This window comes from Camelus bactrianus, chromosome 12 (genome assembly GCF_048773025.1).
Source record: "Camelus bactrianus isolate YW-2024 breed Bactrian camel chromosome 12, ASM4877302v1, whole genome shotgun sequence".
NCBI lineage: Eukaryota > Metazoa > Chordata > Mammalia > Artiodactyla > Camelidae > Camelus > Camelus bactrianus.
In genome coordinates this window covers 59,608,545-59,633,411 of record NC_133550.1, presented here as the reverse complement: position 1 = coordinate 59,633,411, position 24,867 = coordinate 59,608,545, and the positions used below count along the sequence as shown (strand labels likewise).

At 51.2% G+C, this 24,867-nt stretch overlaps 1 long non-coding RNA gene across 3 annotated transcripts; it reads left to right on the top strand.

Annotated features, from left to right (window-relative positions):
- The first annotated feature begins 1,039 nt into the window (after positions 1-1,039).
- On the top strand, positions 1,040-21,570 carry LOC105061909 (uncharacterized). 3 transcript variants are annotated; one of them, XR_012510889.1, is made up of 5 exons: positions 1,040-1,316; positions 8,696-8,801; positions 10,344-10,463; positions 14,915-14,991; positions 20,029-21,570. It is a non-coding gene; the product is annotated as an uncharacterized LOC105061909 (long non-coding RNA). The 3 variants fall into 3 exon arrangements; XR_012510890.1 differs by lacking the exon at positions 10,344-10,463 and having other exon boundaries at positions 1,041-1,311; XR_006721649.2 differs by lacking the exon at positions 10,344-10,463 and having other exon boundaries at positions 1,045-1,316.
- The last annotated feature ends 3,297 nt before the right edge of the window (positions 21,571-24,867 follow it).

Sequence of the window (24,867 nt, the reverse complement as noted above, 5' to 3'; positions counted from 1 at the left end):
TCCCTAGGGACCCCCGGGGAACCCCCCCCCACCACCACATCCCCTTTCTGGGTCCTTCACCCTAGCCCTCATCTCTCTGGACCTACTTTTCCGACAGTCTCCGGCACTGCCCTGTGAGTTCCTTGGGGTGGGGGGCAAGGGGCAGGGGAGGGGGACATTGGGCTTTGCTCACATAATGCACTCACCAGGACTAATAACCACAGCTCACGTTTATCAAGCACTCAGCATGCACTGGGCACTTTCTAAGCGCTGTACACGTATCCACTCATTTAATCTTCACTCCAGCCCTGTGAGCAGGGGGCCATTATTATCATACCCATTTCATAGATGAGAAGACCGAGACTCCGAGAGGTTAACTGACTTGCTCAAAGTCACAGAGCACTACGTTTGGTGGAGCTGGTGTTCCAACTCAGGCTATCTGGCTCTAAATGAATCAGTGGATGAAGAAGTGGCTAAAAGTGTGGTACCCGAGCATGACAGTTACTGCCTCATTTGACTCTTAAGCCGCCAAGGGTCACAGAGGCCCCCTCTTCACACTGGCAGGCTGGGACTCCAGCCAGACCCTCGAGATTCCATTGCCAGGGGCTGGGATACACATTCACGCACCAAGCCTGCGCCTTCCCAGTCAAGTGGCCTCGGGGAAGCGCCTTGCCCTTTCTGAGCCTCAGTTTCCCCATCCACGAAAGGGGAAGATTTTCATTAGGTTGGTAATTCCCAAGGGGGCTGGTAGGGTGGACTGGATTGGGGCGGTCCAGAGCTGAGAACCATCTATCTGAAAGAGCTTCTTCTAAAATTTGATTTCTTTAGGTCAAAATATGGCAATCTCTTAAAAAGAACAGAGCATTGCAAGAGGACCTGAGGTCCTTACACGTACCCCGCGGGGGTTTCCAGTAAAGGCGAGCAGTGGCGCCTCACCAGAAGGACATGAGGGCAGAGCCTGGCCCAGCAGACGTGCGGGCCGAGGCGGTCCTGGCACGGCCGCCCTGGGGTGGGTGATAATTACCTCCTGGGAGCTCCAGCCAGAAAGGGACAGGTGGGGGGAGGAGGCGGTGGTGGAAGGTCAGCCAGCTCCAGGGCTCAGGCTGAGTCATCGTCCTGGGCCAGGGTCTGGGAGCAGGAGGGCTGAGAGCAGTTTCCCGGAGGGGAGGAGGCAGCTGGTTAAAAGAGAGGATTTCTGCTGGGTGGCTGGCACCCACGATGCCCCAGGCTTCCAGGCTGCTCTGCCACCTGTCCCATGTCTTGGGCGAGGGCGGCAGTTCCTTGGCCAGATCACAAGGCGGATGCTGAGGCTGAGATATTCTCAACCTGAAGGTCAGGTGAGATGACCTTGGGGGGAAAGGGTGGGGGCTTCCATTATGCTTGGAAGGAGGCCACCAGAGCCAGGGTGATGTGAGCCCGAGACCCAGGACTCAGTACCCACTGCCAGAACTTAACTCCTAGCTCAGCCTCTCGCCGGCTCTGTGACTTTGGGCAAGTTACTTCACCTCTCTGGGTGCAGTTTCCTCTTCTGAAGAAAAGGAAGTGATAATATTCCTAGCCCTTACCTCCCAGGGCTGTTAGGATAAAGGTGGAACATAATGAACAGGGCTTTGCGCGTCCCAAACACTTGGAAAATAATAGCCATTTTTATCGTTGGTGGGAGGGAGGTGAGGGAAGGGGACCGAGTGAGGCCAGAAGACTCCCGCCCGCCCCGCGTGAATTACCCTCCGCCTTTGCTAGAGCACCAGGCTTTGCCAAGCCCCTCCCCATCTAACTCCCCCTCCTCCTACTTTCTCAGCAGCCCTGATGTTACAGGCCCGGGGCAAGAGAATCTCCTCTCTGGTCCTCATTTGTTCATCTGTCCAATGAGGGAATTGGACTAAAAGGAGTCCGAGTCTCTATTTCTGGTGGCCTTCCCCTGCTCCCTGGCCCCCGCATATCCCTGAGCGCCTGCCTTTGGCTCCAGGATTTGCCCTGCCTCCCTCCAGGTCTCAAGTCCTCCTTTTCACCCACCTGTCTCTTCTCTAGTCTCCCAGAGGCACAGCCCACCTTTTTGCTCTGTCTCCCATGTGCCTGGTGGTGTGTAAGGTGGGCTCAGCCGACCATCTGCCTTGACTGAGGCCTCAGCCCAGATTCACCTTGGACTGGATGAGTGACCTTGGGCAAATCTTGGCTCTGGTCCTGGGTTTCCCCCTTGTAAAACCAGTTTAATAATCCCTATGCAATAGAAAGAAATTCATAGACATAGAAAACAATCTTAAGGTTATCAAATTGGGGGGTGGGGGAGGGATAAATTAGGAATTTGGAATTAGTAGATACAAACTACTATATATAAAACAGACAAACAACAAGATCCTAATGCATAGCACAGGGAACTCTTCAATATCTTGTAATAACCTATAATGAAAAAAATGTGAAAAATAATATGTATATAGACATATGTATGACTGAGTCACTATGCTGTGCACCAGAATCTAACACAGCATTGTAAATCAACTATACTTCAAATAAAAAAAAAATCCCTGTGTCCTTTGTCTTCTGGCGGAGGACCATGATGAACCTTAGGATCTAGGGACAGGGAAGGGCCTTAAATGGCACTGAGTTCAATCCCAAATCCAATGCTTGAGGACACCTACCATGCCCAGACTGCTTGCATACCTCTGGAGCGACAAGGAGCTTACTACCTCTCCCTGACCCGTTCTATTCATTTGCTTGTCAACAGTAACTGCACCTAACAGGTGTCACACTCAGTGGCAGGCACTGAAGACCCAAAAATAAATAGGGGCACAGGGCACAGAGAGGCAAGGACATTGTTCAGGTCTAAGTCCTGACTGTTTCTGCCTCTGCGTGGCCCCTGAGAGAGTCTTAACCTCAATTCCTGCATCTGTAAACAGCAGGCACAGTGCCCACCTTGTGAGGTCATTGGCAAGACCTCTGGGGTAATCTGAAGGTCTGGTGCCCACAGGCCTTATTCTCACGCCATGTCCATTCATCTTTGGGGAGCAAGTGCTCTCCTTATCGTAATTTTTTCAGATGAACTTTTCAGAGGCACAGAGAAGTTAAGCAACTTGCCTTGGGTCACGCAGTGAGTGTGATGGGTAGAACTTGATCTGGACCCAGATTGCCCAAGCCCCTTGTACCTCACTCCTCTCACAAAGGGCCAGCTCTGCACAGCCCAGTTCCCTTCTTATGAACTGTGGGCATGAGCACTCTGTGGTCCCCTTTTAGCCCCCTTTCCTTAGAGGGCAAGAGGGGCTGGTGGTTTCCCATTGTTATTTTTCACTCTGGCCTTGCCACATTGTTTAGTATCCAGAGAATGGAGCCTCCGAGGTCCCTGTGTGCCCAGCCAGCACCCTGGGAGGTGTAACCCTTGCGGATTTGCTAAGGAGCAGGATGATGACAAGTTGGCCGGAACCTGAGCTCTCTGACCCCCACACCACCCCAACAGTGACTTGGTTCCACTAGGGATGACTCATCAGAAGTTGTCCTCCTCGTCCTGTCCCGTCCAACTGTTATCCCTGCGTAGGGGCCAGGGCAGTGCTCCCAGCAGCCGGACAGGAGGAGCCGGCTCTGGGCCAGGAGTCCTGCTGCCCTTGTCCACTCAGCTCCAGGGTCAGCCTCTGCAGGACCACACACGGCCTGCAGGAGGGACCCAGTGAGCTGGCAAGGGAAACTGGGATGGGACAGGAGCCACCCAGGCAGCCCTGGTGCAGCAGCAAATCCTGTGGCCCCCACCCCTCACCTCCTCCCAGCTACCAGGGAGCAAGTCTGAGCTCAGCTGGTGTGATGTTGGGTGAATGACCTAACCTCGCTGGACCTGGTTCTTCATCATAAAATGGTCGTCTCATCAGGTTGCTGTGACGATTTCCTATGAATACAGGTAGAGTACTTGGCACACAGCCTGGCACAGAGAAAGGGCTCGGTGAGGGGGAGCCGTTATCATCCGCAATCCACTCTTCACCTATTTATACAACTGGTATCGCATAAGGGTTGGATTTGTCTGTTGCTTCATGACAAAGCACTTCAAAACTCAGTGACTTAAAATAGTCAGCATCAATCGGGGGGTAGGCATAGTGTAAGCAGTAGAGTGCACACTTAGCATGCATGAGGTCCTGGGTTCAATCCCCAGTACATCCTCTAGAAATAAAATTAATAAATAGACCTAATTACCTTCCCCCCAGAAAAATGTGAATTTAGTAACATATTTTTTTAATGGAAAAAAAAAGCATTTGTTATCTCGTACAGTTTCTGTGGGTCAGAAATGTGGGAGCAGCTCGGCTGGGTTGTCCCGGCTCTGGTCTCTCAGGAGACAGTGGTCAAGATATTGGTCGGGGCACTGTCACCTGAGGGCTGGCCTGGGGCCAGAGGATCCATTTCCAAGGTGACTCCCCCAGGTGGTGGGCGAGTTCATGCTGGCTGTTGGGCGGGAGGCTTCAGTCCCCCACCACATGGGTCTCTCCAAAGGGCCACTTAAGTGTCCATCCTCACAACACAGCAGCTGGCCTCCCCTGGGGTGAGTGATCCAAGAGAGAGCAAGGCGGAAGCTGCGATGTGTTTTATGACCTGGCCTCGGCAGTCGTCCTCTGTCACTTACACCGTACGGTATTGGTGACACAGGTCTGCCCTGCTCAGCGTGGGAGGGGATGGACCAAAGGCGTGAATACCGGCAGGCGATGGTCTCTGGGGAACCATCTCAGAGGCTTAAGGGATGAAACCGTGAGCAAAGTCACATCTCTTGCTCTCACAGTTGGGACTGTGTGTGTGTGTGTGTGTGTGTGTGTGTGTGTGTGTGGTGAGTGCAGAAAACAATGCAACAAATCCAAAAAGAAACACCCCGAGACACATTCTATGATGAAAACAAACAGGGTGGCCTGGCGGCATGTAACAGAGCAGAGGGCAGGCCTCTCCAGGAGGATGTATTGAGGCCTGAGGGTGAGCCAGCACGCTGGGAAGGAGAGGGGAGAGTGTCCCAGGCAGAGGGAACAGCGCCTGTGTGCCACGAGACAGGGCAGTGTGGCAGCTCAGCCCTGACGCTCATTCGCTTCCCTCCTTGGCCTCAGTGTCCTTATCTGTAAAGAGGACAGTAACAGTTCCTACCTCCAGTGAGGCATTACTGGGAGTGAAGCCCTTAACCCAGAGGGCCTGGCACTGAGTAAGAGCTCAGGAACCTGAGTGTCGTGACCGTGGTTCCACAGCGGTGTGCTGGGTGACGGAGGACTGGCCACGGTTGAAACCGTGGTGCCCGGTGTTGATGGAGGCACTTCTAAGCTGATCATTTCAGGGTCATTTAATGGATTGTCTAGCAAGGGAGATGGACCAATATGCTAAGCCAGGAACCCCCTGTGGCCTGGGGGGAAGCAGCAAAGCTGGTGGGGAAGGGAGGATTGATGTCTCTGAAATTAGGAGAGGGGGTGCATGGAAGGGCTCCCCCTGGAGAGGCAGGTGACTCTGAAAGATCAGGTGGGGACAGAGAGCAGAGGGGAGCACAATGTAGGCAGAGGACATGGCCCGGAGGGAGCCCGCAGGATCTGTTAGGGAGCGCTGGGAACTCCGTGTAGTTTGGGGAAGCTGAAACTCTGGGTCACTGTGGACTCCAAAAAGGAGATGTGGGAAACAGGCCAGTGTTGAGAGGGAGGACGGGCTTTGAACCTCACATGTAAATTGAGGGGTAGCAATCAACTAGCAGGAGAGAGACAGGGGCAGACAGATTTGTGTTCCAGAAGCTCCCTCTGGCTGCAGGGAGGAGGGGTGAGCAGTGAGATCGGTGGAAATGCGGGTCCAGGCAGGAGATGGTGAGGCCTGGCCTGGAGAGTGGGTGTGGGAATGACGGGGAGCGAGGGAGCTCCAGAGGGGATGGGGAAGTCAAGGAGGAGAAGTAGGAGGAGGAGAAGGCAGGGCCCCCCTCAGTGACACCATGAGGTTGTGAGGCCTCTTCAGCATCCCTGCATTATGGCATTTATTTTGATGATGGCTACCACGGATGGGATACCTGTTGTATTCCGGGCACCACACAAACACACACACTCACTCACTCACCATCTCATTTAAACCCCACAAGAATCTAGCAAGGTCAATATGATGGCTCCTATTCTGTGGATGAGCCTCTGATCAGAGAGGTTAAGTAATTTGCCCAAAGTCACCCAGCCAGTAAGAGATAAACTAATGAAATTAACTAATAAAGGGGAGGGCTTACCTCAGGGCCTGGCACAGAGTAGGTACTCAATAAATGCTAGCCACTCTTTTCGTTAGGATCATCGGCTAGATCTGTCTGGCTGCAGAAGCCATGCCCCACCCCCACCCCCTGATTCATCCTACCCGATTCTCATGTTCTATTATCTATTTGTCTTCCCAACTGGGCTCTGGGGCCCTGCAGGGCAAGAGCACGGTCTGCTTAATCTGTGGGTCCCCAGCACCCCTCGTGGGGCAGACACAGAGTAGGTGGTCAGCGGTTGTGGAAGGAATGGAGGAGAGATAAGCTCCTCGAGGGCAAGGACGACATTTCTTTAAGAATCATGTGATTTCTCCAGCCATGTGTGTCCCTAAGAATCATGAGACGTCTCCATGGGAGGAGCCTCGGTTATCACTTCAGCCAAGACAGTCTATTTGTCTTTCCAGACCACCATCTCCCAACCTCGGGAATCAGCCCACAATCAGCTCTTACCAGCAACTCCTCCTCCTGACCCTGGGCTGCCCGCCCTGCGATGCCAAATCCAGAGAAGCACATACATCCTCCCTTCTACCCACAAGTAATAGGCCTGGATCCCCTGGGTCTGCATGGAGAAGGGCAGGGGGACAGGTTGCCTGGAGTCCCAACCTGGCCTCTGGCTTTTGGTGGGAGCCCCACTCTGGGCCTCTGCATGGAGGCACCACAGAGAGTTAGTTCACTCTGGTCTCCCAGAGGCTGGACAGGTGCAGGGCAAGCCCTGCCTCCAGGCACCTGGTTCTGCCTGTGGCTGGTTTCCTTGTCAGAGACTCCGTTTTCTCAGCTGCAAGATGAGCCGGTCATTCTGATCACTTTTAACTCAGCTTGTCAATTTGCTAAAGGATCCAGCTGGATGGAGGATGAGGAAGTTCTGTTAACATCTCTTCCCAGCCTCTGCAGGTCCCTGAGGCTCCCAAGGGAATGTGGCTTATCTTCTTAGGGCCACTAGGTGGCGCCAGAAGGTCACTTGTCTCCTTGAAGACTGTTCAAGAATTCCACCCTGGGTCTGAGACCACAGGACCAAATCCTCCCACTGCAGACTGGCCAGCTGGAGAAGGCAGGGTGTGCCGGGGTTAGTGACTTGTTTTAGGGTCAGGCAAACATGAACTTGGAGGTTCCACGCCAGGCCCTCCTGCTAGTGAGTGTTGTGGGGTCTGCTTGGCAACTAGCTTGCAAGGTGACCCTGGGTGTGTCATCTAATCTGAGACTTCAGGTCCTTCATCTGGAAAGCAGAATAGCAGGTCTCCTCTCCTGGGACATCATGGAGACTGAATGAGATCCGGCACGTAAACCTTCCATCCTGCCTCCTGGCCCAGCCCTCTGTCTGTCACTAGTTGTTAGTACTTTAAGTCTTAGAATCTCCCCCGGGGGAGAACCTTGGGCAAGATGCCCAGAGATCTGAGTCTGCATTTGATAAGTCCCTTCCCGTCTCTGGTCCTCTGTTGGTCTCAAGCAGCCTTGAGAGACTGGGAATGTCATGGAAAAATAAGGGCTTGGGAATCTGACAGACTTGGGTGTGAATCCCATCCACTTTTCCTCTCCCCAGCTGTGTGACCTGGGGCCTCTCCGGGCCTCTCTGGTAACTACCTAATTATTTGTGATTATTTTTCCTAAGTCTGTCTTCTTGGCTCTATTGTAAGTTCCACGAAGACCAGGATCATGTCTATTCAGTTCACCTACAGTCCTTAACAAATGAGAGCTGCAATTAATATTATCATCATTATCATTATTATTGTGGTTACTATGTACATTCACTCAACACCGCTAGTAAGGCTGTGTTCTGAGCTTTCCTTGCATTATTTCTAACAATCCTCTGCCATTATCTTCATTTTACAAGTGAGAAAATAGGGCTGGAGAAGTTGGGTTCTTGCCCAAGGTCACACAGCTACAAAGTGGCAGAAGCTGGGATTTGATACAGAGCCCCACGATGAGGTATGGTGACAGGTGTAGGAAGCTGAATAATGGCCCTCCAAAGATACCTACATCTTAATCCCCAAAAGACCTGTGACTGTCACCTTACTTGGCAAAGGGAACTTCGCAGATGTCATTAAATTAAGGATCTTGAGATGGGATGTTATCCTCCTGGACTATCCAGGGGGCCCGATGTGATCGCAAGAATCTTTCTGAGAGGGAGGCAGGAGTGTCAGAGTGGGAGGAAGGAGACGGGACAGCAGAAGCAGAGAGGGGAATGGCCACGTGATGCAGGAATGAAGACAGCATCCATTCTAGAAAAGGCAAGGAAGAAGATTCTCCCCTAGAGACTCCAGGAGGAACCAGCCCTGTTGACACCTTCTGCCCAGTGAGACTGATTTTGGACTTCCGACCTCCAGAACCGTAAGGGAATTGATGTGTCTTGTTTTAAAGTGTGTGGTTCCAGGTTTGTGGTAACTTGTTACAGCAGCAAGAGGAAACTGATACACAGACAGATGAGATAAAGGCCCAAAAGCACCTGGCATGCAGCTGGAGCTCACTGTGCTCTTTCCTTCCCAGCCCTAACCCTCTTCCCTTTTCCAGCTGTAACAGAGTAGCAGAGGGGGAAACGGCTTCCAAGGTGGTCCTGCTCGGCTGGCACATTTACACATGTGGAGCCTGTGGCCAGACTGGCCCCCTTCTCACAGAGGTGAGCGGGGAGGGAGGAGGGTCTCCTGGGCAGGTCCTGGGGCTGCTTGCTCCGTTCTGGACTTGAGCACTGGGAAGCCTGGCCAAAACTGTCTGATCCAAACCCACTTTTCCAGGTGGGGAAACTGAGGCCCAGAATTGCCCCAGACAGCGGCAACCAGAGCCCCAAGTTGACGGAGTGTGTGCAGGCCCCGAACCTCCAGGGAGTCTCCTCTTTATAGGGTCTCCCTCCCCCTCTGGAGTGTGGTGGGGGGTGAGGGTGGGGGCCTGTTTATCCTGGCTGACAGGGGCCAGCGGGGTCTGGGAAAGCCACGTCCGGCGCGGCCCAGCTGTGGCAGAGGAATTCGAGAGCAGCTCCTTGGTGGCCTTCAGCCTGGGAAAGCTCTGAGGTCTTCCTGTCCCCTCCCGCCTCGCCCCGCCCGGCCAGCCCTGTCCCCACAGCTGGGAGAAGTCGCTGGAGGCAGTGTCTGGTGGAGCTGGAGCAGCGAGCAGCCTAGAAAGGAGGAACTTGATCCCTGATTCTGAGCCAGTATCACCCTGGATCATCCTAAACCGAGCCTTGTCTGGGGACCACCGGGTCCCCCTGCCCGGGCACACGGGGACATCATAACACCCAGCAACACAGGCACAGTTCTGCACACAAAGCATTCACACCCACTAGCCCTCTCAGTCTTAACAACAGCCCTACAAAAAACAAGGCTGCTACTGCCCTGCTTTACAGATGGAGAAACTGAGGCTCAGAAAGGAAAGGACTTGCCCAAGGTCAAGGTCCCCATGAAGGCCATACTGGGTCTCCACTACTCCATGAGCTCTCACAGGATGACCCTGGGCTGGACTCTGACATGTTCTTGTCCCAGCCTAGCTGTGGGACCTGGTACCAACTCTGTCCTCTCTGAGCCTCCGTGCTCCTCTGTAAACTAGGAGATAATGACCGAGTCTATCTCAGGCAGGCGCCGGGCAGGGTAAGTGGTGTGTCCTGTTCCTGGCGCTATCGTCTGCCCTCAGCGTGATCACACTCCAGTTCCTGGATAACCGCAAATAATATCACCAAATGCAGTATGCCGGGAACCCAACACACAGCCCCTGCCCTGGAGTGACAGTCTGGTCCCAGGGAAGATAGCCAAGAAGCAGAATGAGTACCTGGGAGAGCATGTGAGAAAATAACGTATTCCCTGGGGAGGGGGCTGCCAGGATGGGGGCAAGGGTGTGGTGCAAATGACCCCACGAGACGTGAGGGGGTGACTACGCGGCTCCAGGCAGAGCAAGTGGGGCCACCTGGCAGGTTCAAGCAACACCAGAAAAGCTAGCAGGGCGAGTGGTGTGCAGAAACTGCAGGAAAAACTGGGGGTGGTCGGGGTGGGACGGAGCCACGGACCGCAGTGGCATTGGTGGACTTGGACCTTCGCTCAAGTGAAATGGGAGCCCTCGCAGGGTGTCTTGGTTGTCATGTCAACTGAACCCCCATGGACTGAAACAGGCCCCTAGACCCTGGGTCACTCTCCGAAGGGTGCAACGGCCACTAACTAACCACCCCTCCACCTAGGACCCTGCCCATGGCCCCGCCACCTCCCTGTGATGCTCTTGGAAACCCAAGAATCAGATCCTCAGTTGCCAGCTCTCAGCCCTAAAAGGGACCTGGGAGGTGATTTGGCTCCAATTACAGGTGAGGAAAGGAGGCTGGAGCTGGGAGGAGGCTTGTCTGAAGCCACTATGTGGATCGGTGGCTGTTAACAATAAAACCCAAGTTTCCTCCCTTGCTGGGCAGATCCCCACCCCCACCCCCCGCGGCACAGCCCTCAGTGAACGGGACATTTTGTTCCTCTGGCCCAGATCCAAGGAGTCTCCAGGGGCACACTCTGGGTTGGCCTTTGCCAAAGACCTCTCCAGCTAAGTGTCCCTTCTAGGCTGTGGTGCTGCCCCCGTGGCTGGCAGAGGCTGTGCCCTCCTAGGGTAGCCCTCCCACCTGCCTGTATCCAGGAATGTGTGTGCGGGAGGGTCCAGCCCCTGGGCCTGCCCTCCTCCTTGTCATCTTGCTCTGCAGGGCTTCTATTCCAAGTACAGACATAGGGACACAGTAAGCAATGGCTGGCTGCCCTCTTCCAGAGTCCTCCTTTGGAGCAGGAAGCTCCTGACTGCTCTCTCTTCCCCATCCTGAGGATATCTGTGGTGGTTCTGTAGCTGCCACTACCAGCCCCTCAACTTCAGTTCAAGGGGAAGGAAATCTACCATCTACCCCTTGTCTGGTCTTCCATCCATCCAGCTCTCTATCTTCCTGCCCATTGGTCCATGCATTCATCTTTGCACTCATCTAACCAATTACCCTACCCACATATCCACTCATCCATCCATCCACTGGTCTGAACAGCCACCAGTCTCTGCCCGATTGCTATTGGTCCATCATCTCTTGCATCTAACCCATTCATCCATCCATCCATTCTTACCAGCTTCCCCACCAGTCCACCCATTCACCCACCTTCCCATCCATCCATCTCCCCACCCCATTTCCCACTGCTCTACTTGTCAGCCTGTCAATTGGTCCCTCCGCCCATTCATGCAAGATTCACAGAGGCATGTCCTGTGTGCTCAGGGTTGTAACGATGGCATCTATATGAATAGTTCTCACTTTCTGAGCACTGTTTCATGCCAGGCACTCTACTTACGTTCTCACTTAATCCTTACAACTTACCCTCATTTGACAAATGAGGGGGACATGCGGGACAACTTCAGCTAGACACCTGTCAAGTTGCTTAATTCTAATAGCAGCTTCACACGGTGGATACTACCATGATTTTGCCGCTGTGACCATGCTGTTTGCCTCAGGTCACAGCACTAGCGGAAGACAGGATTTGGACCCAAGTGTTCTGACTCCAAGTTCAGTGCTCCTTTCTTCCAACCACCGCTGCCTGAACCCTGGCCTGGGTGTCGAGAGCCTGATGTCCAGTCTCGGCTGCTCTACCCCGGCGTGTGACTGTATAAGTCAGGCTTGGCTCAGGGCTTCAGTTTTCTTGCCTGTATTCAAGGGTGTTGTGGGAGTGGCTTGTGACATTCCAAGATTCCTCTGGCTCTGCCTTCATTTCTTCCTTTGTTTCCTTCTCCTCATGACATGCCCCCAAAGGCTCAGGAAAAGAGCTGGATCCGGGGATCTCTGAGTCCCTGGCCTTGGACATGGTTTGGCCCTATGTGACCCACTTGTGTCCCCATTTCACTCATTCACCAAATAGCCTTCACTGAATGTGCACCACATCAGGACTTGCCCTGGGGACCCCAGCTTTCACTTTGGCTTCAGCCTCAGGCAACACACAGCCAGAGAGAAGGGGACAGCCTCTCGAGAAGAGGAGAGTCTTGTCTGTCACCAGCTTGCTCTGAGACCTCGGCATTTCCCTCAGTTTTCTCATCCACCCAGTGGACTAGTAATATCCACCTCGAATGATCGCGTGACCCTGCACTGTTGGTGGGGATGTAAATTGGTGCAGCCACTATAAAGAACAGTATGGTGGTTCCTTAAAAGACTGAAAATAGAGTTATCGTATGATCCAGCAATCCAAATAGCCTTCACTGATATGCCCAGGAGAGCATATCAGGAGAAAACTCTAACTTTAAGACACATGCACCCCAATGTTCATAGCAGCACTGTTTGCTATAACCAAGACATGGAAGCGACCTAAATGTCCACTGACAGATGATTAGATTAAAGAAGATGTGTGTATACAATGGAATACTACTCAGCCATAAAAAAGAATAAAATAATGCCATTTGCAGCAACATGGATAGACCTGGAGAGTATCACACTAAGAGAAGTAAACCAGACAGAGAAAAACAAGTATCATATGATATCACTTGTATGTGGAATCTAAAAAAGTGATATAATTGAACTTATTTATAAAGCAGAAACAGACTCACAGACATAGAAAACAAACATGGTTACAAAAGGGGAAAGGGAAGGGGGGATAAAGTAGGAGTTTGGGATTAGCAGATACAAACTACTATATATAAAATAGATAAACAAGAAGGGCCTACTGTTTAGCACAGGGAACTATATTCAATATCTAGTAATAACCTATAATGGAAAAGAACCTGAAAAAGAATATATATATATATATATATATATATATATATATAACATATATATAACTGAATCACTATACTGTACACCTGAAAATAACACAACATTGTAAGTCAACCATACTTCAATAAAAATGTTGTTTGTTTTGAAAAAAATAATCAAATGAAATTATATGATGTGAACATATTCAACACCCAATTAGAGTTGAACTTGAGCACGGGTTCCCAAGGAGGGCTTGTGGGAAGACTTCAGAAGCAGGAGCCCTCTAAAACTGTAGGCAATGTTTTGTATGTACGTGTGCAATCTTCTACCAAGAAGGTCCGTGTCTTTCATCAGACTCTCAAGAGGTCCATGGCATTGTTGTAAATGATAATAATAACCATGTGTTCTTTGCTGATCTGAGCCAGTACCATGCTGGGCACTTAATACATATGATCTCTAATCCTCAGGAGACAGTTGATCAAACAGTGATCAAACTCAAGGACTTTGGAGCCTTCCTGTCTGGGATCAAATCCTGGCTCCATTTCCTTCCCAGCTGTGTGAACTTGGGCAAGTTACCTAACCCCTCTGTGCCCCCGTTTCCTCAAATCTAAATCAGATGACAAAAAGATTTGCTCCATAGGGCTGCTTGGAGGAGTAAATACAGGTATGGAGCTCAAAACCATGCCTGTCACTAAGCAAGAGCTCAGTAAACACTCTCTCAAAATAGATAAGGAAATGGAGGCTCAGAGAGGTCAAGGGACTTGTCTGTGATCAACCAGCTGGGAAAGAGCCCAGATTCTAATCCATGTGGTCTGACATCGGAGCCCTTGCATTTAACGGATATCTTCAGTGTAAGTTCTCGGAAGGACTCAATCTCATACCACGCCTGCCCCAGTTCTAACATATGAGGCTCTAGATTTGATTGACAAGGGAGGGGGGCAGACCTGGCTGGTCTCCAAGGTGGCCTGCCATTTCTGACACTAGAGGGTTCTCCCTGTGAGCCCCCAGTCTGCAGCGTGCTGACCCAGCAGGCTGAACTGCCTTCAGAGAAACTTCAGAGAAAGAGCAGGAGAGCAAGAGAGCACGTGTGTGCACCTGAGCAAGTGCACATCCCCTCCCCCCGCCCCCAGCCACCCACAAGGTGCAGCTCCTTGCACGGCCTCCCCGGGGAGGCGCCCCCGTGCATGTGACACTGGCAGGTGGAGGGGGCGGGAGGAGGGGACGAGCTCCCTGCTGACTGGCAGCTTTCCCTCTGGGGCAGGGAACCCGGGGGCTGCCGCCCTAGCCCCAGATGGCTTCTAACAGACTCTGACTTCTTTTTTTCCCCCATTCTTTTTGTTGGCGTATAGTCAGTTTACAATACTGTATCAATTTCCTAATAGACTCTAACTTCTTACAGACAGAGATGTGCTTTGCCAGGCCACATCCTGCCTTGCTGTGACCCAGGCATGCTTTTTCACTCTTTCTGGCCTCACTTTGTTCAGTCCTACAATGGGGACAGCTGCCCCTACCCCACTGCATTGTGGAGCTGGTGACCGGAGAAGGAACATGTATGGAAAACACCCCACCCCCAGCAGACTCTCAACGCTATCAGTCCCTCCCCAGCCCTGTTCCCCTCTGGAGGTGGAGGGGTCTCCTGGTCTGAGACAGGACGCTCCATTCTTTGGCATCGTGTCATAGCTTAGTGGAGGCAGTGGTGGGAAGTCCAGGCGCCTTGGGCTGGGGTGACCTGTGCAAGTGAAGATGCTCCAGGTTCATGACATCAGGAAAACTGCTCAGGACCACTTGCCCTGTGATGTCATGGGGCTGAGGGAGGAGACCCCTTCTCCAGTCCAGGCCTCAGTCTCCCCTTAGTTCAATGGGGGCGCCAAGAACCCCACCAGCTTTACCACCCAGTGGGCAAAGGGGATGGTATCTCAAAGCCTGAAGGCCAGGGGTCTGCTGGGCAAGACTGAGGGCTGGGAGGGTAGAGGTGCAGGAGCCTTCCCTCCTTCTGCTCTGCATGTTCATCCCGTCACTTACGCCTCCAACAAATATCTTTCAAGCACCTACTATGTGCTGGGTTCTAGGTGCTGGGAGTACAGCCATGGATGAGACCACACGTGAAGAAGCTGATGTTCTGAGGAGGACGGACTGCATTTGGCAGGTAGTGATGAGTGTTGTGAAAAGAAACGAGGCAGAGGAAGGAGATGTGGGGTGTCTGGGGTGCTCGACAGATAGAGGGTCAGAGAAGGCCTCTTCTGGGGGGAGACGTTTGAGCAGGACCCTGAAGGGAGTCAGGTGGGGGCCACAGGGACATCTAGGACATTCCAGGAAGAGAGCACGGCAAGTGCAAAGCCCCGAGGCTGTAACCTGCTTGTCATGTTTGAGAAGAAGGCGCAGGGGACCAACTTCAGTGAGCCTAGTGTGTGGGAGGCCATTGATGGGGTCAGAGAGGGAAAGGCAGAGGTAGAGGAGGTGATTTAGAAGCTGGTTAGGGATCCTGGGCTTGAGGGGCTGGGGAGAAGGGCCATTCTTTGGGATGACTGCTCTGAGTCCCCTGTCCCCAAGGACAGGAAGCCACTTGGACTTAGCACACAGACACACTCTTGAAATTCTAGGTTCAGCCTAAATGCCTTAAAGCAGTAAGAGGTCATCTGCACGGAAGCAACCTAAATGTCCATCGACAGATGACTTGATAAAGAAGATGTGGTGTCTATACATGATGGAATACTACTCTGCCATAAAAAAGAATGAAACAGTCCCATTTGCAGCAGCAACATGGATGGACCTAGAGATTATCATACTAAGTGAAGCTAAATCAGACAGAGAAAGACAAGTATCATATGATTTCACTTATGTGTGGAATCTAAAAAAATGATACAAATGAACTTATTTACAAAGCAGAAACAGACTTACAGGCATAGAAAAATTTATGGTTACCTAAGGGGAAAGGGCAGGGAGATGGGATAAGTTAGGAGTTTGGGGTTAGCAGATATAAACTACTACATACAGAATAAACAACAAGGACCTACTGTATAGCACAGGGAACTATATTCAATATCTTGTAATAACCCATAATGGGAAAGCATATGAAAAAGAATATGTATGAATAACTAAATCACTGTGCTGCACGCCAGAAATTAACACAACATTGTAAGTAGACAATATGTCAATTAAAAAAAAAGAGGTCCTCAGGTCCAGCCCCCTTTGTTCAAACAAGCCCACGTTGCAGATAAAGAAACTGAGGCTCGGAGAGGAGAAATGAGTTTCCCCAGGACCCCAGCCACATGGTGTGTCTGAACCCTGAGGCACGCTCTTCCCATTTTGGCCTTCTTTCAAAATGATGTTTGTGAAAATTAGCCTCAGTAAAGACAGCTAAAAAGCCTGGGTTGAGGATGCTTTTAGCTGCCTATAAGCCAGATAAAAGGTTCTGTTGTTGCAAAGATGCTCTTCTTGTGTATGCTATAAGCATCCATCAACTTCACAAATTATCCAGCCTCGCTAACTAGAAATGATGGGTGCTTTTCGAATGTGAGATGAAGAGGGCTTTTTTGTGTTGTTGATGATGGTTTACTCATGTCAGACTCTCTTTCTACCCTGAGTGTAATATCCTAAATTTCAAGGAGGCAGATGCTGTTTCTTTATTTTTCTTTTTTTTCCCCTATCTCTGCAGCCCTGGCAGAATACCCATACCAACTAGCATTTACTGAAGAGGAGGCTTTTCCTAAGTGGTCACTCAGAAACCTTCAATGATGTGATCCTCTATATCCACCTGTAGGGGGATAGGCATGTAGTATCTTTGTTGAATGAATGAGTGAATGAATGAATTTGGGTCAAATGTCTTGAAGTTACGTGTTGCTGGGAACTACCAGTTGGAGACCTCTGCTTTGGGGTTAGGAGGAGAAGTAATATTTTTAGGGGAGGATCATGAATTAGAAAAGAGCCAAAAGGTTGACAAGAATTTCCAGATCCCAGTTCCTCTCTCTAGAGCTAAGATCCAGTCACATCAATGCTAGAAGAAACCTGCATTAGTCAGTTTTCACCAGGTTATGCTGCATAACAAGCAACCCTAAATCTCAGTTTCTCACAGCAACCAGTCTTTCTTTCTCTCTTATGTTTCATGTCAGTAGCAGGGGCCCAGCTACTGGGGCTGGGGTCCAGGCAGTGGTCTGGAGATGGTCTGCTTTATGCGTCTCTCATTTCAGGGCCCAGGCTGAAGAGGCGGCTCTTCTCTGGATGTCATGTCCTCATGGTTGAGGGCAGGAGTGCAAGAGGGATGGGGGAAGTGCAATACCTCTTCAAACCTCTGCTGGAAACTATCACATGGTCACCGAGGCCCACATTCTGGGGGGTAAATCAAGTCACAAGGCCAAGACCAACATCAATGGGCAGGCCGGGTGACAAATATTTGCTAAACAACAATATAATTCATTACTGGGATTTAGGGAACCCTGAGTCCAGTGGATTTTAAACTGTTCTCAGAAGCACCCTCCAACATTTTTGGGCCCTGCTGAATGAGAGGAAGGGGTACAGGTGACAGGGCTCCAAGACCACCACCTTCAGCAAGAACACCTCCACTTCATCTGCCATGTTGCCACCTACATTTTCCTTTGAAAGCTGCTTTTAAAAAATGATACATTTAAAAAAAATCATGGTTTTATACAAATCTCCCATGTTGCAGAGAGGGAAACTGAGACCTCAAAAGGAGTTATGTATGAAGCTGAGCAGTGAGAGCCCAGACATATATGTAGCAAGAGAACTCTCCAAATGGCAGCCCTGGTCAATATATATTCATATATTCATTCAATAAACATTTGCTACCCAGCAACTCTGGGCCAAATTTTGGCAATAAGAGCATTCTCTTTCATTCAGTCTGTATTTTGATCACCTACTTTTGTGCCTCATTCATTCACTCATTCATTCATTCAACAAATAGTCTCTGAGGGCCTACTCTAGGCCAAGGCATTCTATAGGCACTGGGGATATAGCAGGGAACAAAACCAATTTTCTGATCCTGTGGAATTTGCATTCTAGACGAGACACAGATAATAAATAAAATATACTATATATACAAAGTGTAGTAAGCACCATGAAGAAAAAAAAGCAGAGAGAAGGGTTCAAGAGTACCAGAGGGGTCATTTTGGACAGAGTAGCCATGGAAGGCCTCTGGGAATAGATGAGATTTAAACAGAGACCTGGGTGGAGTGAGAGATGAAACCACATGTGTCTGGAACATGAGTCAGTGGACAAAGCGGGTGCAAAGGCACTGTGGCAGGTGCATAGCTGGTGGCTGGAGGGGCAGTAGAAGATCCGAGTGGCAGGGGATGAGGCTGCAGATGTAACTCAAACCTCAGAAGCCCCAGGAAGGAGTCTGGGATTTTGCCAAGTGAGGTGGAGAGGCTTTGACTGGTTTGCATCACGGGAGAGGTCTGATATGCTGTGTTGTCCAAACACATTCGTATGGAGAACCAAGGCAGGGAGACCTAAGAAGGGGAGTCGTCACTGTCTGCAGAGATGCTGGTGGCTCAGAGGGCTGGGAGCTGGTTTTAGCATGTGGCCAGCACAGTCCCAGCCATGACCCCACTTCCCAGAGGGCTGGCCCTGGGAGACAGCCAGGACAGAGGACACTCATCCTCGGGGCAGCAGGCTGAGGGCCTGGAGCCCAGCGAGCAGGGCAGGGCCAGCCTCCATGAGTGATGGATAGTGGAACAGACAGGAGGGGCCAAGGCTCTGAGATGTCTCATTGGCTGGAACTCCGCCCTGGGCTGCTGGCTGGGCTGTGAGTGCCTCCCAGGTGCCGGCCTCTCAGGAAAACTGCCCAGGATGGAGGAACCAGTCATCTGTGATTCTGACCACGCTCAGGGCCAGCTGTATCTGCCACCTAATTCTTTTCTGACCTTGCCTCTTTCCATCAATTTCCCTGCCTCATTCCTCTGAAAAAGTAAATGAGGTCCTTGAAGGGGTAGGTATTCTCCTCATTTTATTCTTACCAGGTTCCCCCCTTGTAACCTCAGTTGAACTGCTCCCTCCCCTAGAAGCCTTCTGGGATACCCGGCACTTGGTGCCCCACCTGCATTATATCCTCCAGTAGCCCCTCTTAGAGTTGCAATATTCCCTTTTCCTCCGTGATTATTTGATTGATGTCCATTTCACCCACTTGATTATGAGCTCTGTGAGGGTTGCCTCTTATTTTAGGGGTTTTCTGGGGGTGGGGGTCACCACTATCTTCCCTACTCCAGCAAGTCCCAATGCATAATTACACAGTAAACACGAGTTTCCTGCCTCCGGTTGTTTTTAAGTCCTGACTCCCCAAGGATCAGGACCTGATGGCCAGAAGCTGTCTTGAGATTGGAGTCCCAGGGAGCAAAAGACTCATTCTTTTCTTTTTTGATGGGGAAGATTTATTTTTCTCAATTTTTTTATTGTGGTAAAATACACATAATGTAAAATTAATCATTTTAACTATCTTTAAGTGCATGGTTCAGTGGCACGAGGTACATTCATATGGTGCAACCATCACCACCATCCATCTCCAGAATGCTTCTCATCCTGCAAAACTGACACTCCGTGCTCAGGTCACAATAGGACCCCATTTTCCATCCCCTTAGTCTTTGGCAACCACCATTCTACTTTCTGTCTTTATTAATTTGATTGTTTTAGATCACTCATATATGTGGAATCACATAGCACTTGTTTTTTTGTGTCTGGTTTATTTCATGTAGCTTGTCTTCAAGGGCCATCCATGCTGTAGCATGTGGCAGAATTCCCTTCCCTTTTCAGGCTGAATAATATTCCACTGTATGGATATACCACATTTTTCTTATCCACTCATCCATCAGTGAACACTTGGGTTGTTTCCACCTTTTGGCTATTGTAAATAATGCTTCCATTATATCTGCTCAGGACCCTACTTTCAATTCTTTTGGATATATTCCCAGAAATAGAATTGCTGGATCATCCAGTAATTCTAATTTAACTTGTTGAGGAACCCCCATATCATTTTTCAAAGGGGCTACAACATTTTACATTCCCACCAATAGTGTGCAGGGGTTCTGATTTCCCCACATCCTGGCCAATCCTTGTAATTTTCTGGGTTTTTTGACAATGTCCATCCATATGGATGAGTTAGCTTCTCACTGTGGTTTTGATTTACGTTTTCCTGATGATCAGTGGTGTTGAGCATCTTCTCATGTGCTTCCAGGACATCTGTAGGGTGAAGACCCCATTCTTGAGTGTCCCTGGCCAGGATGGGTCACAGTGGAGCAGAGTGAGGGGCCGACAGTAACCCATCCCTTGCTGACTCGTTCTGTATGCAAGTTCTTTGTTAGATGTTTCAAAGCATGTGAAGCAAAGAGCCAATTTGCAACAGAATCGCAATAACTCTGTAACCCACTGACACCATTTACAGGCGGTGGTCTTAGGGGCTGTTGTTTTAGGTTTTGTTCTGAACTTACTTCGGGTTTGGGGTCTCATCTCGGTCACTTTCCAGTAGGTAAGTATACTGGGCCCAGCCATAAGCCCCCAGGCCACAGCTCCTGAGTCTGTCCCCTGCTACAATGACAGGATGATGACAACTCCCTCTGATTCTGGGAACTGGTCCCTCCTGGCCCCTCCAGTCCTGGGGGTGAGAACAGCTCCCCCTGTTGCCAGGCCCTTGGTGCTTCACCATCTCTCATCAATTTCCCTTAACCCATCTGTACTTCACAAGAGTCTCAATTAAATGCTCACCAGGAGCCCACCTGTGTGCCTTCTGCCTCCTTTAGGACCCCGGCTGTTGCGCCCACCACACTGTGCTGGGGTCTCTGCCCAGCATCTGCAGGGGTACCACCCAGTCCCAGGTTTAAGCGGAAAGACAGCAGCAGGCTACCCCTGCTTCCTTCCCCAAAGCCCAGGGGTCTCCTTCTCTCTGCTTTCTGAGTGTGGGTTCCCAGCCTTGGTGGTCCTGGCCACTGTGCTCCTGAGGAAGGCACCCAGTCCCTGACCAGTTTCCCCACTGGGCCTCAGATTCGTCATTTATAAATTAGGGGAAACCAAAATGCCTGCTGCAAGCAGGGTCATGAGAGTGAGATGAGGCAATGAATGTGGGTGGGCACACAGTAGGTGCCTAATAAATGCTGGCAGACCTGGATTAAATGAAAGGTGACTGCTCACGTTTTCTGCACGACTTCCCAAATCCTTCTCCTCAAGAAAGAGGTGAAATAGTTTCTGCCGATGCCCAAGAAAGCCAATCCTGCCTCCGTAGTGTTAGAACCCAAACCACATCCTGAAAAGGGTCCCCCTGGTACAGCCTCCAGGAGGCCCTCCTGGTATTCACACTGTTGTGTAGTTTCCTCCCACACTGAGTAGCCGACAGTACCTTGCAGAAATGATGTGTGTGACTTCTGAGGCTGTCACAAAATATCACAGCTTCTTCCTTGCTCTCCCTTGGAGAGCTTGCCACCGTGTTGTTCGGGGAGAAGCCAGCTGCCATGGTGTGAGGACACTCAGCAGCCACGAGGAGGCCCACGTGGAGAGGCGTGAGGTCTCCAGCCAACGGCCAGGCTCAGCTGTCAATCATGTGAGGGCGCCACCTTGGAAGTGAATCCTCCAGTCCCAGTCCAGCCCTCAGATGACCACAGCCCCACCGGTTGCCTTGACTCCAGCTTCACGAGAGACACTGAACCAGCACCTCTCGTCTGAGCTGCTCCCAGATTCCTGACCCACAGAAACTGTGTGACGTAATACATGTTTATTGCTGTTTTGAGCCACTGTGCTTTAGGGTAGTTTGTTACACAGCGATAAAGGACTGATACAATCACCCATGTTATCCTGCCAAGTTGGGCTGCCACTGGTCTTTGGCTGCTTCTCAAAATCAGATCGATCCCCCAAGAATGAAGATTCACTCTCATGGTGGCTTTGGGAAAGGAAGTCATCCAATGTGGATTAACAGGCTGGTCTCATAGGGAGCCTGGAATTCATAATGAGATGTGGGGACAAGAGGGCTGTGCAGGGCAGGAGGGGGAGCAGTGAGGGAGGGGGAGTGGAAAGAACCCGGCCTGAGGTGTGAAGACCTGGGCTTCAGTCCAGTCTCTGCTGCTCACTAGCTGCGTGACCCTGACAAGTGACTCAGACTCCTGGGCCTCAGGTTCACTGCTCGCCTAATAGACTTAGCTGACAGCATCAATGTGAGGTTGACAGTCTGTTCTCTCCCAAGGAGCCAGAAGGATCTTTTAAATTGCAAATCCGATCATGTCATCCCTTGCTTAAAACCTATTAGTGGCCGCATTGCCTGGATAAAGGCTCACAGCCCAGCTGGCCGGCACTCCCACCCCCACCCCCACCCCCACCCCCGCAGGGCCCACCCTACCTAGCTGCGGGGCCTCCCTCCCCTCGCTCGCCCTCCCTCTCCCCGCTCTAACCAGGCCGCTGCCCGTCTTTTGTTTTCTTGAAGTGTCACGTTCCATCGGCCACGGGATCTGTGGCCGGTGTGGGAGTTTTCCACCTGGAATAAGCTCCCTTCCACTTACTAACTTCTCTGGATTCTTCAGATTTCAAGTCATATGGGAAGCCTCCCCTGACCACTTAGGCCACTCTTCCCAGCCCTCGTGGCCACTTGTGATCACAGGTGTGATGACAGGATACACGTCTGCCTCTCCGGGGCCCCCGCCTCACTCCTGGCTGTGTGTGAGGCACGAGCAGGTGGTAGGAGATTAAGTGACTGTGGATGAATGAACGAGCAGAGGGAGTCTAGGACGGTGCAAATATTAGTCTCCATCCACTCCCCCCCAGCATCCCAGATTCTCCTCTGATTTCCAGAGCTTCCCGGGGACCCACACTGGGGAAACTTACAAGGGCAAATGCTTCCATATTTCTGCCAGTTCTTAACTTTGAGCATTGGCACTACCTATGGAGTTTTCCAAAGGGCTGATGCCTGAGTCCCACCCTTAGAGATTCTGGTATAGACCTGAGGTGCACTGGACGTCAGAGTGATTAAAGTCTCCCAGTCTAATCATCTAGGATGGTGGGGCTCTAAATGATGAGAGAAAACCCAGAGGCTACAATGTGCCAGGCACTGTTGTAAGGACTTCCCTTAACTAACTCTCGATGCTCAGAAGAGTCTCAGAAGATGGTATCATCCCCATTTCACAGATGGGGAAACTGAGGCACAGAGCTGTCCAGTAATTTGCACACAGTTACTCAGCCACTAGATGACAGAGGCAGTCTGGCTCCAGCACCCAGTGCTGGGCCACCACCCTACACTGCCAGTGACCTGGAGAGGTACCCACTGACTATCTTCAGCCTAATGATTGCTTTCCTACCCTCTGAGGGGCCAGTGGGGATGGGGCTGCTGCCCATCTGGCATCTCTGTCTCTTGCCACGAGGATGTGCCCCAAGCCACCAGCAGGCATCATGGAGCTGATATTAGAGGGGCCCAGCTGACCCATTCTGAGCTGGGCTTCAACACCAAAATCGTCCCCCTGGCGATAGAGCCCACTGTCAGTCTTAGAAAGAGACAGGTTGCTATGGAAACCACAGGTCTCTAGAGCTGTACCACCAGCTGACTTCAAGAAAACCTTTTCGTGGCTCCATTTGGGGCTTGCTTTGAGGCAGCCAAGGGGGCTTTAGCTAATTGGGCCCCCTGTTTGGCCAGGACATCAGGTTAACTCCTGTCGCTCAGCAGCAGCCGTGGACCAGCTCTCCCCTCCACCTTGCACACACAGACGTGCTGTTTCCAGCTCTCCCGTGGGAAGGTGCGTTGGTGGGGGAGGTCTGCAGGTGATTGACGTGTGGGGTTGAGTCTTTAATTAAAATACGCATCATGTGCCCGTCAGAAGAAAAGAAAGTTCAACTCGCTGGCAGGGTCGTCACCCTGAGCATCCTTTCAAGAGCTCTTTCCCGTGGGGGAAGTGATTTTGCCTAAAGCTGGACCGAAATCCTTCCAAGGCTTCACCGTGCTTTTCCCAAGCCCTGTATCTGACAGTGTGAGGTTGGTGTGCAGACCTGGCCGTTGGACCACATGCTGACAGTCAGCACTGGGCTGACCCTTAATGAGCACCAGACCTGTGGTTCTCAACCCCGGTGACCTTTGCAATCACCTGGCCAGAAACACCCCCATCTGGGCCTCACCCCCATCCAATTAAATAAAATCTCAGAGAGTGGCACCTGGGCCAGGGTACTTGGGAAAGTTCTGCCAGAGCCAAATCGTGGTCAAGGCTGAGAACGAGTCCAACCCTGTCTTCACCAGGTGGGAAGACTGAGGCTCCCAGAGAAGGGACTTGCCTCCAAGGGGGTAAGGAGCTCTGAGACTGGCGGAATGCAGAGGTTCTCCATCTCTCTGACATCCCACAGCTCCAAAGGTGGGGTGGGGTAAGGACCTGGCTTGGAAAAGAGAGGTGGGTGGCACTGGGGGACACAGAGCCAAAGATGGGGGGTGGGGGACAAGGAAGAGAGAAGATGGCGTCATCCCTGTCCTAGCCAGGGGCTTGGGGTGCAGTGAGATGGACAAGAAACTCAGCTTCATTCCACCTTTTTTTTAAAAAAAAGTGGACGTATGTAAGGCCTTTCTAGTAAAGGTGTAGTCACAGGCCAGCCGCGTAGGTGTCACCTGGGAGCTTGTTAGAAATACTCTCTGACTGCCCCAGACCTACTGACTCAGAGTCTGCATTTTAACAAGATCCCCGGGCAGTTCGTATTCAAATGTGAGAAGCCTGGTAGGAATGGCCCTGGGGTGAAAGCTACAACCCTTGCGTTCTAGGTATGTGACCCTAGGAATGGCCTTCTACCTGTTATATGGAGATTCTCGATTCTTCAAATGTCAAAGCTGGAAGGATCAGAGATGGGAAGCCGACTGCCCAAGTGTTCACAGCAAAAGAGTGGTGGAGCTTCTAGAAGCAAGAGCAAGGCTTCTAGTCCTGGGTACTTCCCTCTGCTGTGTGGCCTCCTTGCAGGGGGCAGGGGCCTTGGGGTGCTGCAGGTGTAACAGACACCCCGAGATGCCTCCACGTTCTTTTGATGTCATTTTGTCCTAACAATTTCGTTGCTAGAAATTGCATCTCCTATC